We start from the raw sequence: 21,139 nt of genomic DNA on the forward strand, positions 1-21,139 counted from the left end.
ACAACAGCAATCATTAGTTTATCAATACTATATTCAGCTGAGCCACCTATAACTCTATATCCTCAGAAACCATCTGTGGATTCAACAGGCAGTGTGAAGTCCATACAGCTAGGACTCAAATGCTTCTTTCATCATCCTGGCTTTGCTACTGCCTATGAAACCCCAAACAGGCAATTTTGGGTTCAGTTCCCTCAGCTATAAATAAGGGGCTCTGATGGATGAGCTCTAAAGTCTTATCTGGTATGCATATCCTATTATCTGGGTCACGGTATTCACAAGACAGGGCTCTCACATGAACAAAACGGCCCGTTTACCTTTACCCTCAGCAGTACTATCTCTGTGCCTCAGTCACGGAAGACAGCAACTTCCTGCCTCGGCCCTCTGCAGGTTGGACAAAGTAACAGCAATGATGAGGACAACTCATAAAAGCATAACATGGGAACAGGAAAAAGAAAGGTAAGAGAAGCCTAAAAGAGAAACCTTCTCTGAAAGACCCAATACTGAGGAGAGCTGAAGAACAATTTTCTTGGGAGAAACTTCTGAAGCTTTCCTTGATGCAGAATGCATGCTATCAAAACACCTTTTCTTGGAATATCACAAAAGTTGGATAACATTTTGATATATATAAAAATATATGAACAATCACTCACCCTCTGAAAACAGCAGGTTGATTTCTCTTCACCAAGAAAATGCTCTAATGTCTTTGGAAAACTAGAAGAAAAAAAGAGAACAACATTAAGTCCATTCTATAAATCACACATGAAATCTCCGGGTGGTGCAAATGGTTAACAAGCTCGGCTACTAAAAAAAAAAAGGTTAGAGGTTTGAGTCCACCGAGAAGTGCCCTGGAAAAAAGGCCTGGTGATCTTCTGAAAAATCAGCCATTGAAAACCCTACGGAGCACAATCCTACTCGGACGCACAGGGTTGCCATGACTTGGAGTTGACTCAACGGCGACTCGTGCTGGTGGGTAAGTCACACAGGTAGGCAGTCCTAGAGATGACAAACAACCCGAGCACTTAGTACTTTGGCACTTCCGAGGTGCACGATATATCCCTGAAGAACAAATGGATGTACAGCTGTTTGGCTGACTGAGTTTTAAACACTGAGCTCGGAACAATCGATTTGTAGGATAGAATCTTGTGCCTGGTTCATTTATCACTAAATGTGTAATTCTCATGACAGACGAATATAGGAAATACTTTCTTCGGTATATCACTGAAAATCTCCTATCTAGCACCCCCACTGCAGGCTGACGTGAAGACACCTCAGAGAACAAGCAGAGCACCTCGTTACTGCACTACGCCCTTTCCCCAAATGGCACACGCACCGCTCCACTGCACACAAAGGTCAATGACCCAACAGGGATCCGTAATTAGGCTCGTATGGGAATGTGGACTTGGCAGAGAGGCACTGGAGTCCACATCTCAGGCGGGGTGAGTCATCAGTGATGAAGCCACTTTGTCTGAGATACCGACGGGCCAAACACAGTGTGGGAAAGGGGCGAGACGATGAGAATGCTGGACAGAGGAAGCCTAGAGACAAAGGCGATAAGGGAGTAGCAGCAACAGGCTGTTTAATCTACGCCACGTAGGGGCTAAGTTCAAGACCCCTTTTTTTTTTTTTTTCTTTAATCTAAAGAAATTGCTCTAAAGACTCCATTGCCCTGGGTGACACAAAGGGTTGGCACTCAATTCACTAACCTAAAGGTTAGCAGTTTGAACCCACCCAGCAGTACCACAGAAGACAGGCCTGGCAATCTGCTTCTGGGAAGAGTACAGCCAAGAAAACCCCATAGAACAGTTCTCGTCTATAACATGCGGCGTCACCATGAGTTGAAATCTATGCAACAGCAATGGGTTTTGTTTTGTTGCAGGCTGGAAAGGGGATGTGAGGCAAAACTAGTCTAGCTCCCAGGGTTCCTTCTGTTGCTAACATTCACATGATGCCAGAGCCTTTAGGATGAATTTTAAGAGCTGTAAGAAGGCCACTACTACAAAAACTAACTCGAAATGGATGAAATACCTAAATACAAAATCTAAAATGATAAAGATCATGGAAGAAAAAATAGGGACAATGCTAGGAGCCCTAGTACATGGCATAAACAGTATATAAAACATTACTAACAATGCAGAAGAGAAACTAGATAACCGGGAGCTCCTAAAATTCAAACACCTATGCTCATCCAAAGACTTCACCAAAAGAGTAAAAGGATTACCAACAGACTGGGAAAAAGTCTTTAGCTATGACATTTCCGATCAGCGTCTGATCTCTAAAATCTACATGAAACTGCAAAAACTCAACTACAAAAAGACAAACCAATTAAAAAATGGGTGAAGGATATGAACAGGCACTTCACTAAAGGAGACATTCAGGTAGCTAACAGATACATGAGGAAACACTCACAATCAATAGCCATTAGAGAAATACAAATCACAACTACAATGAGATTTCATCTCACTCCAACAAGGCTCGCACTAATCCAAAAAACACAAAATAATGAATGTTGGAGATGTTGTGGAGAGACTGGAACACTTATACACTGCTGGTGGGAATATAAAATGGTACAATCCCTTTGGAAATCAATCTGGTGCTTCCTTAAAAAACTAGAAATAGAACTACCATACGATCTAGCAATCGCACTCCTTGGAATACATGCTAGAGAAATAAGAGCCTTTACGTGAACAGATATATGCACACCTATGTTCATTGCAGCACTGTTTACAATAGCAAAAAGATGGAAGCAACCAAGGTGCCCATCAACGGATGAATGGATAATTATGGTATAGTCACACAATAGAATAGTACTCGTTGATAAAGAACAATGATGAATCTGTGAAACATTTCATAACATGGAGGAATCTGGAAGGCATTATGCTGAGTGAAATTAGTCAGTTGCAAAAGGACAAATTTTGTATGAGACCACTATTATAAGAACCCAAGAAATAGTTTAAACAGAGAAGAAAATATTCTTGATGGTTACGAGAGTGGGGAGGGAGAGAGGGAGAGGGGTTTTCACTAATTAGATAGTAGGTAAGAACTATTTTAGGTGAAGGGAAAGATAACATACAATACAGGAGAGGTCAGCCCAACTGGACTAACCCATAAGCAAAGAAGTTTCTTGAATAAACTGAATGCTTCGAAGGCCAGCATAGCAGGGGCAGGGGGTTGGGGACCACGGTTTCAGGGGACATCTAAGTCAACCGGCATAATAAAATCTATTAAGAAAACATTCTGCATCCCACTTTGGAGAGTGGCATCTGGGCCATCTAAGATGCATTAATTGGTCTCAACCCACCTGGAGCAAAGCAGAATGAAGAACACCAAAGACACAAGGTAGTAACGAGCCCAAGAGACAGAAAGGGTCACATAAACCAGAGACTACATTAGCCTGAGACCAGAAGAACTAGATGGTGCCCATCTACAACCGATGACTGCCCTGCCAGGGAACACAACAGAGAACCCCTGAGGGAGCAGGAGAGTAGTGGGATAAAAAAAAAATGCAGACCTCAAATTCTTATAAAAAGAACAGACTTAATGGTCTGACTGAGACTAGAAGGACCCCAAAGGTCATGGTCCCCAGACCTGTTAGCCCAAGACAGGAACCATTCCCAAAGCCAACTCTTCAGACAGGGATTAGACTGGACTATGAGATAGAAAATGATACTGGTGAAGAATGAGCTTCTTGGATCAAGTAGACACATGAGATTATGTGGGCAGCTCCTATCTGGAGGGGAGATGAGAGGGCAGAGGGAGTCAGAAGCTGGCCGAATGGACACGAAAATAGGGAGCGGAGGGAAGAAGTGTGCTGTCTCATTATGGGGGGAGCAACTAGGAGTATACAGCAAGGTATATATACATTTTCGTATGAGAAACTGACTTGATTTGTAAACTTTCACTTAAAGCACAATAATAAAAAAAAAAAAGGCCACTGCTTTTCCTTCCCTCCCTAAAAGAAGTGGGCTGCCTTGTGGTCGCTGGGGGAGTAGGAAAAGGCTCCTGCAGACGAGGCCCCAAAAGCTTGGAGGCAGACGCCCTCAGTGTCTCAGAATGTACTGGCACTCATTACCGTCGCTCAGAGAAGTCCAGAAGTGTTTGTTTTTGATGTTAGCTGCTGTCCAGTCGGCCCCCCTCTTCACGGTGACCCCCAGTACAATGGAACAAAGCGCTGCTCTGTCTGTGCCATTCCCAGGATCTGTTGTAGATCAGCCCACTGTGATCCATAAGGTTTTCACTGGCATATTTTCAGAACTAGATCATCAGCCTTTTCTTCCTAGTCTTAGTTTGGAAGGTCTGCTGAAACCTGTTCGGCATCACAGCAACAAGCAAGCCTCCACTGACCGATGGGTGATGGCTGTGCATGAGGTGCACTGGCCAGGAATCGAACGCAGGTCTCCCACATGGAAGGCAAGAATTCTACCACTGAACCACCAATACCACCCGCGAGTGTTTAAAACAAACAAACAAACAAAAATGCCTAAACCCATTGCCATTGAGTTGATTCTGACTCATGGAAACCCCATGTGTTACAGAGCAGAACCATTGGGTTTTCTTGGCTGTGAACATAATGGAAGCTGATTGCCAGGCCTTTCTTCTGTGGTGCCGCTGGACGGGTTCAAACCACCAACCTTTAAACACAACTGTACCGTTAGACTGTCGTAACGAAGGTGAGAGCTACTAAGATGCAGGAAGATACGATTTTGGCTCTTGAGAAGTTTGTACTCTAATTGAAGAGTCAAGACAATATATGCTGGTAAAATCTGTGAGCACCTTCTTTTTAAAGCAACACTTTGTAACCCACTCACACCCTTTTCATCCTAACGGCAGACAAGACGTCTGCGATAAGAATTATAAAGACCACAAAAACTGATGTCAGAGCCAGTCCTGAGTCTGAATCTCAGCTCAGTCGCATACTAGCTATGCGATACAAGAGACTGAAACCCTCTGAACCCCTTTCACATTTGCATAATGAGAATCATGTCTACTTTACATAGTGTGTTCAAGTTCTTCCTTCTACCTGGCATGTGGAAGACACTTAATAAAAAAGAAAAAAAGTAGCTTTATTATCATTTGGCACAACACATTTACATACCTATAATGGAAATGGAGAAAAGACACAAGAGAGATTTTTATAATTATAATTTTATAAATTATTATAATATGAATACCTGTGCCATATTCTTTTCCTCACCCCCGAAATTAGAAGAGACAAATGAGAAGAGAATAAAACTGTTTACTGTTGAACAATTAGCTAATAGAGATAAGGGGAAAAAAATACTATAAATCACTAAAAAAATAAATCACTAAAGGTCCCACTAATTATCACCATTAACGTTTTGGTTTACATGCTTCCAGGCTCTCTCCTACGACCAAATATACAGATTATATTATACTCATACTTTTATAAATAAATGTATATACATGCATCCAATTTATTTATAAAATAAAATGATGGTATTCCTATTTTGTGGCCTGATTCTCCTTTTTTTACTCATATTGTAAACCTCTTTTAAAACCAATAAATACCTCTTCATCGTCATGTTTAAGGACTGCATGGGTACAGCATTAAAAGAATGAACCACTAAATATATATTTGTTGAACTGACAGAATCTACCCAAGTGCAACACATTTATGAGAAACAACACGCTGGTAGTTAAATGCTGCATGGCTCTAAGCATCTGACTCATTTCTTCTATGTTTGCATTGTAATTGAGAAAGGCAGATTGTATAGATACAAGAAGTCTCGACAGCAAAAATAAAAAAAAAAATGTTTTGGTTTGAGTGGGTGTAGCTTAGAAGAATGCAAACTAACACATAAACCACAGGGAAGAATATCACAATCACAGTATGCAGTAGATGTCCAATATTGAAAGGCGACAAAGTTTTAAAACATAGTCTAACAGTGGATAGCAACGCCAATATCAAAGACGAAAACTGGAAGTCTGAAGTTAAAAAAGTATCCCCGTTTTCAACCCAATCATGGTGCAGTTACTTAATGGTACGGAGGAAGACTCTTAAGTGCCTGTGGAAAGAATAATCACATTATTTGAACTTGAATATCTACCCAAAAGCAGCAGAACTCATATGTAGAAGATGCCAAGGCTTGGGCTCCTTGTGTAGTCTCGATATTTATAATCTAATTTCTTTCTCAAAGAGAAGGGTTGGTTCAGTAAAACATGTGAAACAGTTTGTTGGAGTTACTTGACACATCCTTGTCCTCTACTGAGAAAATTATGTCATACCTATGACAGTGACTAGCAACATTTCAGGAATATGAAACTTTTTTTTTTTTTTTAATTTTTATTGTGCTTTAAGTGAAAGTTTACAAATCAAGTCAGTCTCTCACAAGGAATATGAAACTTTTGAGGGGAGGTTGAGGTTGTGACCTGTTTAAAAAAAAAAAAAACTCATTGCTATTGAGTAGATTGGGACCCATAGTTACCCTGTAGGACATAGTAGAACTGCCCCGCAGAGTTTCCAAGGGGCGCCTGGTGAATTTGAACTGACAACTTTTGGTTAGCAGCCACAGCACTTAACCACCACACCACCAGGGTTTCCCCAAATCATCAGAGTGTGGAGATATGCCTCGCCTCCTCCAGCTAAGTATTCCCAGCACAACTCCTGTCTACAAACAGGCAAGAGTTGGAGAATTGGCAGGGAATAACGTGGGGAGAGAGAGAGAGGCAGGACCCGCTACAGTTCTAGAGAAATGCCAAATCAGATGCCAGCAGGAAATCCTGAAGCGATCAAAAAGGGAGAAACAAAGTACAGAAATACAGAATTTAACTTGTGAAGCCAGAATCTATAACAAATTGTTGTTTGTTAGGTGCCGTTGAGTCACTTCTGACTCACAGCGACCTTATATACAACAGAACGAAACACTGCCTGGTCTCGTGCCATACTTACAATCATTGTTATGCTTGAGCCCATTGTTGCAGCCACTGTGTCAGTCCCTCTTGTTGAGGGTCTTCCTCTTTTTTGCTGACGCTCTACTTTATCACACATAATGTCCTTCTCCAGGGACTGGTTCCTCCTGACAACATGTCTGAGTCTATGAGACAAAGTCTTGCCATTCTCGCTTCTAAGGAGCATTCTGGTTGTTCCTTTGCATGTTACCTTACACGTCATATTTGCCCTAAATTTCTCATTCCTGGTCAAGGTTATGCAGTTTGAGGGGAAGTGCCAATTTGTGGTGAAAGCCATGCTTTTAGAGGAGACTTTTACTGTTCTACTTTGACCTTGTTATTTGCCATCGAGTTAGCTCTAACACATGGCAACTTTATTTGTAACAGAACGAAACACTGCCCAGTCCTGCATGTCTTCACAAGTGTTGGTGTATTTGAGTCCGTTGGTTCAGCTGCTGTATAGTTTCTTCCAAACTGGGGAGCGGGGGGAATCACCTTCCAGCATTACATTGGACAATATTCTGTTGTGATCCATGGGGTTTCCATTGGCTAATTTACAGAAGTAAATCACCAAGCCTTTCTTCCTAGTCTCTCTTAGTCTGGAAGCTCCCCTAAAACTTGTTCACCATGGGGACCCTGCTAGTATTTGAAATACTGGTGGCATAGCTTTCAGCATCATAGCAACACAGAAGCCACCACGGTATGGCAAACTGACAGGTGGTGGCAATCAATGATAGGAGATAAAAACAGACCTTAAATTTTACCACTGGATAGAGACAGAAAGAGATCTCTTCAACAACTCACACTTGTTATATCATGGAATACGGCCAGAACTACTTTTAAGAAATCTCTTTCGATGATGAAATTCAGGAGTCTGTGAGTTGTCTACAAATCTAACAACAAATTCCTTACATGGACAGAGTATTTGCTTTGTCCAACTCTCTTGGGGTCACTGCTTCCTGAATGAGACAGAACCAGATGGTCAGGGTGTGTCGTGTGCTACGTAACATCTCTTTTATGCAGCCAAGGCTAAATTATACACATTCTTAAATTTCAAAAGGATCTTCATGTTCTTTGATGGTTACATCGGATGGTCCCAGAACACATTTTGTATAGTAGATTAAAAAAAAAAAAAATTGCTGTTGAGTTGATTCCAACTCACAGCAACCCTACAGGACAGAGTAGAACTGTCCCATGGGGTTTCCAAGGAGCGGTTGGTGGATTTGAACTGCCAGCCTTTTGGTGAGACACCAAGCTGCAGCCAAGCTCTTAACCACTGACCTAGCCATGGATAATTATATTTAAGGTTCTAACATTCTTCATCCAATTGTGTGTCTATGAGAAGTAAGACCTAGCCAGAAAAACCGTGCTAATATATATTCCATAGTTACATTTTTGAACTTTTATCTTTCCATTTTATTGTGTCATGCTGACTAAGCATCATCGTTGTTGTTCCTGTTGTCATGTGCTGTTTATTTAGACTCATAGAGACCTGAGGTGACAGAGTATAACTGCCCCATAGGGTTTTCTCAGTTGTTTAAGGTAGCAGATTGCCAGGTCTTTCTCAGCAGAGTCACTGAGGGGTTTGACCTTTTGGTTAGCGGCCAAGGTTTAATCACTACACCACCAGGGCTCCTTGAGTAAGCATCAGATTCCTTAATGCTAGTCACTATTGCTTACTGAGTGGCTACTTTGTGCTTAGAAGAAATGTAACCAGAATGCCCTTTAGAAGCAAGAATGGCAAGGCTTCAACTCGTTTACTTTGGACACTTTATCAGGAGAGCCCAATGGCTAGAAAAGGACATCATGTTTGGTAAAGTTGAGGGTCAGCAAAAACGAGGGAAACCCATAATGAGATGCACTGACACAACGGCGACGACAACGGACTCAGACCCACCAACAATCATGAAGACGGTGCTGGCCCAGGTAATGTGTTTCCTTCTGTTATTCATAAGGTGGCCATGAGTCAGAGCCGTGTCAAAGGCAACTAACAACAACAACTGCTTTTTGGTAACAATTTGTATCTATTGTCTCTATTCTTCACAAAACCTCTGTAAGACAGGTTCTATTAGCCCCACTGTATAGATGAGGAGAACAAGGCTCAAGTAACATTCAAGGTTACATAACTAGTAAGTGAGTGACAAAGCAAGAAGTCACAGCTAGGTTTGTCTGGGTTTCACAGCCAAATAAAACAGACATGAGCACCTTGGCCACACTCACGCAGATTTTTAGATTAAAACCCAAATGCGTAAGCATTCTGCCAAACAAAACAATAAGCACTTGCTTTCACTGTATGAACAGATTATTTCTTTTTCCAAGATATGTATTTTGGGGTCTGTTATGGATTGAACTGTGTCCCCCAAAAATATGTGTTGTAAATCCTAGCCTCTAAGCCTATAGTTATAATCCCATTTGGGAGTGTTTTTGGTACGTTAACGAAACAGGATTAGTGTAGTGCGTATCTTGAGTCAATCTGAGATATAAAAGAGATTAAACAAGCAAGCTAGCGTGCAGAGATGGGGTGAGATAGATGGCGTGCCACATGGAGATCTCCAATGAACCAGTACGCAGAAGCTGAAGAGACAAGGACCTTCCTCCAGAGCCAACAGAGAGAGAAAGCCTTCCCCTATTGCCGGCATTCTGAATTCAGAGTTCTAGCCTCCTAAACTGTGAGAGAATTACTTTCTGTTCGTTAAAGCCATCTACTTGTGGTGTTGTTCTTATAGAAGATAGATATACTAGATCACTAAGACAGGGTGGCAGGCAAAGATGCTAGAGCAAAAGTTAGCCTAACATTCAGCAGAGTCGCGCTTTAGTGCTAGACAAGCGCTATTGAGGCGGAACGGCAGGATCAAAGTGCTGACAGTTGCAGCCACACAAAATGTAGCCTTGGCAAGTTGGTCTAACAATTACTTTGCATCATTCTGATTATGAGCCGCAAGCATGCAATCAACAGCATAGCGACAATCTTAAATGATCTCCATCAGCATTTTACTTCAGTTACCAAAGCGTGGCAGATTGAACACACTCTCATCTGACCTAAACGCAATGCTAATGACCTAAACACAAAGAATGTGTAAGAACAATAATGGCGCAAGGACACTGGCCTTGTTGGGGGCCACCGACTAGAATAGCTGCATTTTATTTCGTTCAAGGCTTTCATTTACTACGTCAGAGTAAATAATATTTCCGTCCTTCTCACCTGATCAATGTATCCATATTCTAACTTGACTTAATGATTTAAGTAAGTTTACCAGCCCTCAAAATACTGCACTCTCTATATATCCCTCTACAAGGGGCACTTTTCATATTTCGTTATAAATTTTTGTGGATAATCGTCTCTCCCACTGTTACAGATTGAGATGTGTCCTTCAAAAACGTGCTGAAGTCCCGACTCGAGTACCTGTGAATGTGACCCTGTTTGGAAGCAGAGTCTTTGAAGGTTAACATAAGGTCATGCTGGAGAAGGATGGGTCCTAATCCTATATGTCTCTGGTCCTTTAAAAGAGAACAGTCCCAGAGAGTTAGACACAGGGAGAAGATACCCTAGGAAGATGCAGCTGCAAGCCAAGGAATGCCAAAGTTGGCTAGGCGTCACCAGAAACTAGGGGAGAAGTATGGAGCAGTTTCTCTCTAGAGCTCTTAGAAGGAATCACCATGGCTGATACCTTGATTTGAACTTCCAGCCTCCAAACAATGCATTTCTATTCATGTAAGTCCCCCACATGGTGGCATTTTGTTATGGCAACCCTAGTACACTCACTAATGGTGAACCATCTCTGACAGCATGGACTTTTTTTTTTTTAACCATTTATCTCTTCATTCCCAATGCTTAGACCCCAAACCCCACCTCCATCAAGTCAATTTCAAATTATAGCCACCCTATAGGACAGAGCAGAACCACCCCATATGGTTTCCAAGGTTGTAATCTTTACAGAAGTAGACTGCCACATCTTTCACCCACAGAATGGCAGGGGAGGTCAAACCACCAACCATCTGGTTAGCAGCCAAGTACTTAGCAACTGTGCCAGCAGGGCTCCTTATGCCTACACCAATGTCTGGCATATATAGTAATCCACTGCCGTCGAGTTGATTCCTACTCATAGCGACCCTATAGAACAGAGTAGAACTGCCCCATAGAGTTTCCAAGGAGCACCTGGTGGATTCAAACTGCTGACCTCTTGGTTAGCAGCCACAGCGCTTAACTACTACGCAACCAGGGTTTCCGGCATATAAAGTAGATACTCAAATTATGCCTGTTTAATGATTCGATGAATGAATTCTCATTAGATCATACGTAAAAAGGCATGCTTACTGAGTGCATGAATGGCCCGACGTTGCAGAAGTGACTAGCCCCTCAAAGGGCAATATGTGAATTCCCAAATGTGCCTATAAACTGGGAAAACCAAAAAAAAAAAAAAAAAAAGACCCATTGCCATTGAGTCGATTCCAACTCAAAGCAACTCTATAAGACAGAGTAGAACTGCCCATAGGTCTTTCAAGGAGCAGTACTTAACTACTTCGCTGTATATAAATACCATCGAATTCAGTACAGACTTATTCTTAGGAAATGATAACATACAAATATAAAAATAAGGAAACACTGCCCTCATAGCAAGTTAAGAAAATCATTTCTAAACAAACTTGCAACAGAGTTTCATTTTCAACATTCAAGCCTAAAACTTAAGGGGGAGATAATATTTAGGGAGTGGTTTACAAGGCAATAATTAAAATGACTATAGGTTGGAGAACCAGATCTAAAAGAAAATACTGATTATTCCTTGTTGATGTCGAGTCGATTCTGACTCCCAGTGACCCTACAGAACAGGGGAGAACTACCCCATAGGGTTTCCAAGGCTGTAATCTTTCCGGAAGCAGACTGCCATATCTTTCTCCAGCAAGGTGCCAGTGGTGGGTTTGAACTGCCGACCTATCAGTTAGAGCTGACAGCGTAACCACTGTACCACCAGAAGTGTGTTCTTTAAGCCTTTCTGTAGACATAACTGAAGTTCAGTAAATACTCAAAAGCAATAATGTATCTATGAGACCTTTATAGTTTCCAAAGTACTCAGGTATAGAGTGGTCAGGTAAAAGTCAACATCACTATCTTATATATATGGTTTTAAAAATGGGACCTCTTAAATGTCTAGAACAGTCAGGGGTTGGCAAACTTTTTCTGCAAGGGGACAGAGAGCAAATTTTTAGACTCTGTGGGCCAGTCAGTTGCTGTCACAACTACTCAACTCTGCCACTGTAGTACAAAAATAGCATGGCTGTATTCCGATAAAACATTATTTACAAAAGCAGGTGGGGGCCGAATTTGGTCCACAGGTCAGTTTGTCAACACCTGGTCTAGAAAATCATTATGCTGGAAAATTATAAGACAGAATTTCTGCTTACTCCTTGTCTTGGATTATAGCGTTGCCGCAACAGAAATACCACAAGTGGGTGACTTTAAAGAACGGAAATTTATTTTATCACAGATCTAGACATGAAGTAAAAGATATAATCTCTTTCGGGAAAAAGAAGTATTATAGATTGACTCATGTCTCCCCAATATATTTGTTGATATCAGTCCAAATCAGAGTATCCACCGTGTCGACTCCTTCTGTGATCCTCTCTCCTGGTTTCTGGTGTCTACCAGTGATCCTTGGCCTTCCTTGGTGTTCCTTGGGACCTGTCTTCCTTGTGTGTGTCTCTATGCCTATTCCACTCTTTTTATAACTCAGAAGGTATTAGGTTTGGGGCTCACTCTACTCTTACATGAATCATTAACATAACAAAAGAAAGCCCCTATTTCCAAACAAGATCACTTTTACAGGTACCAAACCACATTGCTGGCCGTGGAGTTGATTCCAACTCATAGTGACCCTATACAACAGAGCAGAAATAACCCATACGGTTTCTAAAGAGCAGGTGGTGGATTCAAACTGCCGACTTTTTTGTTAGCTGCTGAGCTCTTAACCACTGTACCACCAGGCCTCCTTTACATGTACAGGGGTTAGGATTTCAACACATACTTTGGGACATACACAATTCAATCCATGACACTCCTTTTTACCAAAAGAAATTATAGTTTTACTTAGTAAAAAGTTAACAGATTTGGTAAGGAAGAAGTAAAAGTATCTCTATTTGCAGATCTTATACACAGAAAACCCTAAAGAATCCTCAAGAAAACTACTGAAACTAATAGAAGAGTTCAGCAGAGTATCAGGATACAAGATAAACATACAAAAATCAGCTGGATTCCTCTACATCAACAAAAAGAACACCAAGGAGGAAATCACAAATCAATACCATTTACAGTAGGCCCCAAGAAGATAAAATACTTAGGAATAAATCTTACCAGAGATGTAAAAACCTATACACAGAAAACTACAGGACACTACTGCAAGAAACCCAAAGAGAACTACATAGGTGGAAAAACATACCTTGCTCATAGATAGGAAGACTTAACCCTGTAAAAATGTCTATTCTACCAGAAGCGACCTATAGATACGATGTAATTCCGATCCAAATTCCAACCACATTTTTTCGTGAGATGGAGAAACAAATCACCAACTTCATATCGAAGGAAAAGAGGCTCCGGATAAGTAAAGCATTACTGAAAAAGAAGAACTAAGTGGGAGGCCTCACACTACCTGATTTTAGAGCCCAATTTTATACCATCACAATAGTCAAAACAGCCTGGTACTGGTACAACAGCAGATACATAGACCAATGGAACAGAATTGAGAATCCAGACATAAATCTATCCACATATGAACAGCTGATATTTGACAAAGGCCCAAAGTCAGTTAAACGGGGAAAAGACAGTCTTTTTAACAAACGGTGCTAGCATCTGCAAAAAAAAAGAAGCAAGACCCATACCCCACTCCATGCACCAAAAGTAACTCAAAATGGATCAGAGACTTAAATATAAAATCTAAAACAATAAAAATCATGGAAGAAAAAATACAGACAACGCTAGGAGCCCTAATACATGGCATAAACAGTATAAGAAACATTACTAACAATGCAGAAGAGAAACTAGATAACTGGGAGCTCCTAACAATCAAACACCTATGCTCATCCAAAGACTTCACCAAAAGAGTAAAAAGATTACCAACAGACTGGGAAAAAGTCTTTAGCTATGACATTTCTGATCAGCATCTGATCTCTAAAATCTACATGATACTGCAAAAACTCAACTACAAAAAGACAAAAAAACAATTAAAAAATGGGCAAAAGATATGAACAAACACTTCACTAAAGAAGACATTCAGGTGGCTAACAGATACATGAGGAAATGCTCACGATCGTTAGCCATTAGAGAAATGCAAATCAGAACTACCATGAGATTCCATTTCACTCCAACAAAAAAAACATTAATCCAAAAAACACAAAATAATGAATGCTGGAGAGGTTGTGGAGAGACTGGAGCACTTATACACTGCTGGTGGGAATGTAAAATGGTAGAACCACTTCGGAAATCGATTTGGCGCTTCCTTAAAAAACTAGAAATAGAACTACCATACGATCCAGCAATCCCACTCTTGGAATATATCCTAGAGAAATAAGAGCCTTTACACGAACAGATATATGCACACCCATGTCCACTGCAGCACTGTTTACAATAGCAAAAAGATGGAAGCAACCAAGGTGCCCATCAACAGATGAATGGATAAATAATGGTATATTCACACAATGGAACACTACGCATCAATAAAGAACAATGATGAATCTGTGAAACATTTCCTAACATGGAAGAATCTGGAAGGCATTATGCTGAGTGAAATTAGTCAGTTGCAAAAGTACAAACATTGTATGAGACCACTATTATAAGAACTCAAGAAATAGTTTAAACAGAGAAGAAAATATTCTTTGATGGTTACGAGTGTGGGGAGGGAGAGAAGGAGAAGGGTTTTCACTAATTAGATGGCAGATAAGAACTATTTTAGGTAAAGGGAAAGATAACACACAGTACAGGAGAGGTCAGTACAACTGGGCTAAACCGAAAGCAAAGAAGTCTCCTGATTAAAACGAACGCTTCAAAGGCCAGCATAGCAGGGGTGGGGGCTTGGGGACCATGGTTTCAGGGGCCACCTAAGTCAATTGGCGTAATAAAATCTATTAAGAAAACATTCTGCATCCCACTTTGGAGAGTGGCATCTGGGGTCTTCAACTCTAGCAAGCAGCCATCTAAGATGCATCAATTGGTCTCAACCCACCTGGAGCAAAGGAGGGTGAAGAACACCAAAGACATAATGTAATTATGAGCCCAAGAGACAGAAAGAGGCACAGAAAGCAGAGACTACATTAGCCTGAGACCAGAAGAACTAGGTGGTGCCTGTCTACAACCAATGACTGCCCTGCCAGGGAACACAACAGAGAACCCCTGAGGGAGCAGGAGAGCAGTGGGATGCAAACCCCAAATTCTCATAAAAAGACCAGACTTAATGGTCTGACTGAGACTAAAATTACCCCAAAGGTATGGTCCCCAGACCTTCTGGTAGCCCAAGTCAGAAGCCATTCCTAAAGCTAACTCTGCAGACAGGGATTGGACTGGACTATGGGATAAACAATGATACTGGTGAAGAACGAGCTTCTTGGATCAAGTAGACTCATGAGACTATGTTGGCATCTCCTGTCTGAAGGGGAGACAAGAGGGTAGAGGGAGTCAGAAGCTGGCCAAACAGACACGAAAATAGAGAGTAGAAGGAAGGGGTGTGCTGTCTCATTAAGGGGAGAGCAACTAGGAGTATATAGCAAGGTGTTTCTAAATTTTTCTATGAGAGTCCAACTTGATTTGTAAACTTTCATTTAAAGCACAATTAAAAAAAAACCTCAGTAACCAATTAAAAAGAAAAAGTTAATGGATGACAACATGATACAATATCCAGTGAACCAAAAGCACAGTGAATGGCTTGTTTCTGCAATGTTCACCATTGAACCTCCTCCACCAAGCACACAAGGGAAGGTCTCTCAACGCCAGATGGATTTTCCAGAGTGTTGAGTCCCTGTGCATTCACCCCTGCTTGACATATGTACACAGGAAACTGGCTGTCCCATGGGACCCCAGAAAACAGTTCAATAGCTTTTGAAGTAGCCCATTATCTAGGCAAGCCAGAAGATCCTCGTGATCACTTGGCCCTATAAAGGTGGATGTTTGGACTAAGATGTCCCAAGGTCAAGGCCAGTCTTTCTCGAGAGAGCTGCTCTATGAGAGGCAGCTGAGCAACAGTGACTTGACTTGAGCATTCCAGGAAATTGGCTAAAATTTGAGAGCCTCCACATCCAGGAATCATTTGGAGTACAGGAGGCTGTGAGGGCTACTATGATTCAAGTGAGCTCTGCAGATTAGATGTATATGTGAGCAGGATGCCTGCAATGTTCTTTTCTGAGCCCTTCAACCTCAGAGATTTGATTTGACAGTGGATCAGGAGTCAAGTCAATGGTAGATAGGAATACTGTGAAGTTAGAAAAGTTGACCATAATTCATAGAGGGACATGAAATAGACCAATGAAAAGTAAAAGAAACTCTTGTAACTAGAACAAGGAAACTCCCTCTTTGAGGATTACAGAGAAAACTCACCATCTCCAGAGAAGGGTAAGACAATCTTTCTCTCTCTCTCCAACCCTGTTCTCCTTGGTCCTGCATATGCGTACCTGCTTTCACTTGACTCGCTTGAAACATAAGCTCCTCTGGGTCTAATTCTGTATAACATTTAATACCATATACAGTGCATAACAGGTGACCTCATGGAATTTGTCCCTATTTACACAGCACTCTTCCAGCGATTACTCAGATCTCATCCCTGCAAAGTCAAATTGGTACAGGGCTGCATTACCACTACAGACAGAATGATGCCACGTCATGGTTTCTCCATTAGCTGATGGAAAGTGATACCAACTCTTCTCATCATCTTTTTTTTATAGTCATAATCTTTTACTTTTTAATGTAGTAAACAAATACGTAACAAAACTTTTGCCATTTCAACAATTTTCACATATACAATTCAATGACATTAATTATGTTCATCATGTTGTTCAACCATCACCTTTATCCCTTCCCAAATTTTTCCATCACCCTTAAATCAGTGTGCCCTAAGCATGTATATTCCTTTCTCCCTCCCTCCCACTCACCCCTGGTAATTAATAAACTTTGGTCTTTATACACTTAGCTATTCTAGATTTTTCATATTAAAGGGTGCCATACAATGTTTGTCCTTCCTGATTTACTTATTTCACTAACAACTTCCCATAATCTTGATATGAATGGCAAGACATATCCAAGCCGTAAGAGAAAAGGAAGGTCCCATGGTCATAGGGCTTATACTTGACACTGACAATTATAAACCTACCCTCAGGTGACAGCAGATCTTCCCATGCTGCCAAAACAAGGTAGAATGCTGGGCAGTCATCAGGTAAATTTGGGTCATACAATTCCCACTCAATTACCCAGAACAGCCACTGGGGAGTCTCAAACATCCTAGTTAATCAAAATATTTTTGGATGTCAGAGTTGTGATGGTTAAGGTTGTGTGTCAACTTGGCTGGGACATGATTCTCACTGATGTAGCAGTAATGATGTAGTATGCCAGTAACGTAATGATGCGATCATCCTCCATGATGTGATCTGATGTGATCAACCAATCAGCTGTAAGGGGAGTTTCCTTGGAGATGCTGCCTACATCCAATATATGTATGGATGTTCTGACAAAGCTCACTCGCTTGCTCTGGATCCTGCAACTGGCTCGTCATCATCTCACCTCCAGTTCTTGGGACTTGAGGCAGAGGCCTGCCAATACTGCCTGCTGATCTTGGCATTTGTCAGCCTCTGTAGCCTATGAGCCAGCAGCCTGCCATCTGACCTGCTGATCTTGGATTCATCAGCCCCTGCAGCTACTTAAGTAAGGAGAAGCCTCCAACCTGATGCCTGAACCAAGGACTTGGGACTTGTCAGCCACTACAACCATACAATGACATGAGCCATTGCTTTGAAATAAATCTCTCTCTGTGTATGTATATATATATACATGCATATGTATGTACATATATACACATATATCTTTTATATGTATATACACACACACACACACACATACATATATTTATACACTACAATGGTTTTGCTTCTCTAGAGAATCCAGCCTAAGGCATTGGTACTGAGAATTTTTCCAGAGAAAAAAAATTGTAAGGATGGGTTTTCTAAATTCGTTCTCAAATCTGACTAGTCTAAAAGGCACTGATGACTTCACCTCCAGTAGTAAAGAGGACGCTACTAATACATGGAGTGAGGTGTCAATATTAACATGCAAAATATCACCACCTACAGACCAAGTGGAGCTCTGGTGGCACAGTGGTTAAGACCTGGGCTGCAAACTAAAAGGTCAGCAGTTCAAATCCACCAACCACTCCTTAGAAACCTTATGGGGCAGGTCTATTCTGTCCTACAGGGTTGTTATGAGTCAGAGTCAACTCAATGGCAGTGGGTATAGGTATACATGAAGCATTGGTGAGAAGTGAGGCTCTGGGTGATCATATGTTTGACACTTTTCTACTAATTTGTCAGAATGAGAGCTATAGGAAAGCTGGTTATTCAGCCTAATGTTCGCTAGACAGAGTGGTGAAAGAGATGAGCTCAGAGCTTCAGAGTCACAGCTCCAGTGCCACATAAAAGACCTCAGAGTTGCCACTTGTGCCCTGAAAGAAAGCTTTATTTCTTGGAGTAACATAGCTGATAATGCTGAAATCCAAACCCAGAGTTTTATCGTAAGACTGGTTTAATTACAATGCCAACCAAATTCCCAACCTCGAATGGTGTCTGAAGTTAAAGTGAGGGTATTGATTGGGAATAAATGGGATCCTGAAACTTGGGATTGGGACATATCAGCAGATAATTGAGAAGCTGGGGACACTGAACCTCTAAATTCCATTGACTCACTCCTGCCAACAAAACCATCCCTCCTACTCCTAGATTACTCCATCTATGTCTGCTAAGCGGAAACCCTCATGGCACAGTGGTTAAGAGCTACGGCTGCTAACCAAAAGGTCGGCAGTTCAAATCCACCAGGTGCTCCTTGGAAACCCTATGGGGCAGTTCTACTCTGTCCTATAGGGTCGCTATGAGTCAGAATTGACTCCAAGGCAATGGGTTTTTGGTCTGCTAAGCTACCCTCCCGAGTAAAACCATATCCCTTCCACCTCCATCTGATGAGATTAACCAGCTGTGTCTGAAGAGCCTTTGTCCAAGTCATCACCTAGGGCAACATCTGAGTCATCACATGGGATAGCCTCTGAGTCTTGCCTGGGGTATCGCCTGGGGTAGATGCCTTATAAGACATAGTTGAATGTTCCCAGGACCCACCTCCACCACTGATTTTTGCTTCTAGACCTATTAACTAGGCTTAAGTCTCAATGAGCCCCAAAAGATGAAATACAAATTGTGACCCAGGAGAGGGTATGTTACACTCCAAAAGAGCTGCTTCAGCTCTCTAATATGTACAAACAGAAATGTGGGGAATACATGTAGGAATGGCTATTAAGGGTGTGGGATAATAGTGAAAATAATACAAAGTTGGATCAGTCTGAGTTTATTGATATGGGCCCACTGAGCAATTCATTCAGTATTTCAGCTTGGGAGGTTAGAAAAGGATCCAACAGTTTATTTGGTTGGTTCACTGAAGCACAGATGATGTGGTGGCCTACATTAAATCAAGTTCAAGTACCAGATCTGCTGTGGTATACTGTATCCAAAGGCTTAGGGAAATTGGCATGCTGGAGTGGATTTATCAGGTTAGGCCCACAGACCCACACCTGGAATGCCCAGAGGACACACCTTTTACCACAACAGTGAGGAACAAATTTGTGAAGGGAGTCCCAGCATACTTGAAGACTGATATGTTTGCTGTTTTATGTAAGCCAGATTTGACAACCCTAATTGAATTAAGACACCTAACTACAACAGGGTTGACTGGACCTCATGATAGTAGGGGCCAACTGGTGACACTCGATTGACAAAGACAAGGTGGGTGTAATTCCCGCAATGGGTGGCAGAGTTAAATCAGTGATCAGAGTAGTATGACTTCTATGCATTTATGGCATTGGCTACTTAGACATGGTATCCCTAGGATTGAAATACATGGGAAATCTACTAAATATTTACTTGATCTGTACAAATGGAAGAATTCTAGGTCAAGTGAATGGCAGTCTAACTTGAATCACCAGAATAAAGAGTCTTGGCCCCAAAATCAATTACCAGACTCAAGCCAGTTTACAGCTCTTGAATGAAAGGGAGGCCAGGTCCCCTTGAGGAAGTTCCCCAAAACACTGCCAAAATTTATACCGTTAGTCTTTCTCCCAGTCTTCCCCAAAAGGATCTATGGCCTTTTACGAGAGAAACTGTTCACTGGGGAAGAGGAAATAATCAGACTTTTCAGAGATTACTGGATACTGGCTCTGAATGGACACTAGTTCCGGGAGACCCAAAACATCACTACGGACCACCAGTCAAGTGGGAAGCCAAGTGGAAGCCATGAGAACTGCCCCTATCTAGTAAAATACACCCAGTGTCTAAAGTAGCAAACCAAAAGCAATATGACATTCCTGGAGAGACTGCAGATTACTGATACTTGAAGGATGCAGGGGTGGTGATTCCCACCACATCCTCATTCAACTTGCCTATTTGGCCTGTGCAAAAAAACAGATGTATCTTGGTGAATGACAGTGCATTACCAAAAACTTAACCAGGCAATGACTCTAATTGTAGTTGCTGTTCCAGATGTGGTTCCATTGCTTGAGCAAATTAATACATCCCCTGGTACCTGGTATGCAGCTACTGATTTGGCCAATGCCTTTTTCTTGATTCTGGTTTTGAAGGAACACCAGAAACAGTCTGCCTTCAGCAGGTAAAACCAGCAATATGCCTTCATTGTCGTACCTCAGAGGTATATCAACGTTCTAGCTCTATGTCATAATTTAGTCTTCGGGGGCCTTGATTGCCTTTCCCTTCCACACAATGTCACACTGGTCCATTATATTGATGACATTATGCTGACTGTACCTAGTAAGGAAGAAATGTCAATGACTCTGCACTTACTGGTAAAATATTTGCATGCTAGAAGATGGGAAATTTATTTGACAAAAATTCAGATGCCTTCCATCTCAGTGGATTTCTAGGGGTCCAGTGGTATGGGACATGTCGAGATATTCCTTCTAAAGTGAAGAATAAGTTGTTACATCAGGTCTGACCT

The 21,139-nt window shown here is 41.5% G+C and overlaps 1 protein-coding gene across 4 annotated transcripts in view; it reads right to left on the reverse strand.

Moving 5' to 3' along the window:
- The window catches only part of ATXN1 (ataxin 1), a 465,693-nt gene that overhangs the window by 238,927 nt on the left and 205,627 nt on the right, over window positions 1–21,139 (reverse strand). For all 4 annotated transcript variants that reach the window (XM_023555800.2, XM_064281003.1, XM_064280992.1 and 1 more), the window contains one exon: window positions 651–711. The gene's annotated coding sequence lies outside the window, so the exon portion shown is untranslated. The remainder of the gene's footprint in view (window positions 1–650; window positions 712–21,139) is intronic.

The sequence above is a fragment of the Loxodonta africana genome, chromosome 1 (assembly GCF_030014295.1).
Source record: "Loxodonta africana isolate mLoxAfr1 chromosome 1, mLoxAfr1.hap2, whole genome shotgun sequence".
NCBI classification, from domain to species: Eukaryota; Metazoa; Chordata; class Mammalia; order Proboscidea; family Elephantidae; genus Loxodonta; species Loxodonta africana.